The sequence below is a fragment of the Ranitomeya imitator genome, unplaced genomic scaffold (genome assembly GCF_032444005.1).
Source record: "Ranitomeya imitator isolate aRanImi1 unplaced genomic scaffold, aRanImi1.pri SCAFFOLD_663, whole genome shotgun sequence".
NCBI classification, from domain to species: domain Eukaryota; kingdom Metazoa; phylum Chordata; class Amphibia; order Anura; family Dendrobatidae; genus Ranitomeya; species Ranitomeya imitator.
This window is the reverse complement of record NW_027193878.1, coordinates 32,173-35,000: the sequence shown is the minus strand read 5'-3', so window position 1 is coordinate 35,000 and position 2,828 is coordinate 32,173.

The following is a 2,828-nucleotide window of genomic DNA, read 5'->3' as shown; positions in this document are numbered from 1 at the left end:
CAGGACAGTCGCCTAAATGTGGGTGAAGTTTGCGAGTCACGGGCGCAAAGTCGAATTTTGGGTGAAAAACCGCGTTTTCATGCGCTAAAAATTTCAGACAAGTGTCAGACTTCCAGGCAGGGGGAAACCGCAGGAGGCGTACCGAGGAGGCTTCCAGGAGCCTGGGGAAGATTATCCAAAAGTGTCCTTGACACTTAGAAATATTTTCAGAAAATCACGATTTTGTGAAAATTGACACGTTTCCCCTACTTCCACGCCAGGGGGGCGTCAATATGTTGTGAGGTACCCCAGGACAGTCGCCTAAATGTGGGTGAAGTTTGCGAGTCACGGGCGCAAAGTCGAATTTTGGGTGAAAAACCGCATTTTCATGCGCTAAAAATTTCAGACAAGTGTCAGACTTCCAGGCAGGGGGAAACCGCAGGAGGCGTACCGAGGAGGCTTCCAGGAGCCTGGGGAAGATTATCCAAAAGTGTCCTTGACACTTAGAAATATTTTGAAAAAATCACGATTTTGTGAAAATTGACACGTTTCCCCTACTTCCACGCCAGGGGGGCGTCAATATGTTGTGAGGTACCCCAGGACAGTCGCCCAAATGTGGGTGAAGTTTGCGAGTCATGGGCGCAAAGTCGAATTTTGGGTGAAAAACCGCATTTTCATACTTTAAAAATTTCAGACAAGTGTCAGACTTCCAGGCAGGGAGAAACCGCAGGAGGCGTACCGAGGAGGCTTCCAGGAGCCTGGGGAAGATTTTCCAAAAGTGTCCTTGACACTTAGAAATATTTTCAGAAAATCACGATTTTGTGAAAATTGACACGTTTCCCCTACTTCCACGCCAGGGGGGCGTCAATATGTTGTGAGGTACCCCAGGACAGTCGCCTAAATGTGGGTGAAGTTTGCGAGTCACGGGCGCAAAGTCGAATTTTGGGTGAAAAACCGCATTTTCATGCGCTAAAAATTTCAGACAAGTGTCAGACTTCCAGGCAGGGGGAAACCGCAGGAGGCGTACCGAGGAGGCTTCCAGGAGCCTGGGGAAGATTATCCAAAAGTGTCCTTGACACTTAGAAATATTTTGAAAAAATCACGATTTTGTGAAAATTGACACGTTTCCCCTACTTCCACGCCAGGGGGGCGTCAATATGTTGTGAGGTACCCCAGGACAGTCGCCCAAATGTGGGTGAAGTTTGCGAGTCATGGGCGCAAAGTCGAATTTTGGGTGAAAAACCGCATTTTCATACTTTAAAAATTTCAGACAAGTGTCAGACTTCCAGGCAGGGAGAAACCGCAGGAGGCGTACCGAGGAGGCTTCCAGGAGCCTGGGGAAGATTTTCCAAAAGTGTCCTTGACACTTAGAAATATTTTCAGAAAATCACGATTTTGTGAAAATTGACACGTTTCCCCTACTTCCACGCCAGGGGGGCGTCAATATGTTGTGAGGTACCCCAGGACAGTCGCCCAAATGTGGGTGAAGTTTGCGAGTCATGGGCGCAAAGTCGAATTTTGGGTGAAAAACCGCATTTTCATACTCTAAAAATTTCAGACAAGTGTCAGACTTCCAGGCAGGGAGAAACCGCAGTAGGCGTACCGAGGAGGCTTCCAGGAGCCTGGGGAAGATTTTCCAAAAGTGTCCTTGACACTTAGAAATATTTTGAGAAATTTCCGATTTTGTGAAAAATGACCCCTTTCCCCTACTTCCACCCTAAAGGGGCGTCAATATGTTGTAAAGCACCCCGAGACAGAGACCTAAGCGTGGGCAAAGTTTGGGTCTGATGGGTGGAACACTGAAAAAAACGCGATTTTCCACTTAGAACAAACATAGAACTTTCAGACTTCCAGGCGGGGGGAAAGCTCTGAAGCTGTACCGAGGACACTTCCATGGCCCCCGGATCGATTTTCAAGAACGAGTCCTTGGGACTTTGAAATTTTTCGGCGATGCGTTTTTGGCTTCCGGGAGCCGCAGAACGTTGGGAAATTCGTTCCGCTCGCCGGCTCCAGGTGTTTCGGGCTAGTCCAGGCCCCAGCTACGCCGCCTGGCCGCCAAATTTCGCAAAATCGAAAAAAAAAAAAATAGAACCGGAATGAGGAATTTCTGGCCGCCGGATCCGCCGCACAGCTCCAGGAAGTCGGACACTTTTCGGCTTCGCTCCCTTAAAGTGTGGGTCGGTGTTTCGCCATGCAAATACCCACTTTTGCACACCAGCTGCAGGATATAGGAGAGAGGGGTACCTCTCGGGCCCGACTGATTTCCGATGTTTTCGTGGTTCCTCAAGTCGGGTAGGCGGTTTGGCGAGTACCCCCCTGTTTGCATGGAAGTCCGCCCTCGCGTCGACACCAGGCTTCCGCGGCTCCAGGGGGACTCTTGCCGGTCGTCTGCCCCAAGTCAGAGACGCGTTTCCCGGGTCGCCTGAGCCTGAACGGACCCTCCCCAAGCGTGTTCTGGTTCTCCGAGGGTGACGGATGTCAGAAGGGAGGCAGATCTGGAGTCTTCGTCCCGAGGAGGGCTCCAGGAGGGCGGATTGCACCCCCTGACTCGGTCCCCTCAGAGCAGGCTTGGCGTTTCTCTGTGTCGGATGTCTCCCGCTTCCACGCCACCGGGGAGACCTATGAGAGAATCGCACTGTGACCCGGATTCCGTCTCGAGGGCGCCCGTAGCGTGTCGGAGAGGGACCTCCAGGACTATCGGGCATGTTTCTTCCCCGTCTCCCCGAGGGGAAGGATGGCAGCGGGTGGGGTTTCTCACCCATGCCCCCCACCGGCTCTTCCTCCGATCGATTTGGCTCAGCGCTCCCGGGTGGGGAGGTGGTGCCGCTCGCTCGGCCCGGGCTTTGGAG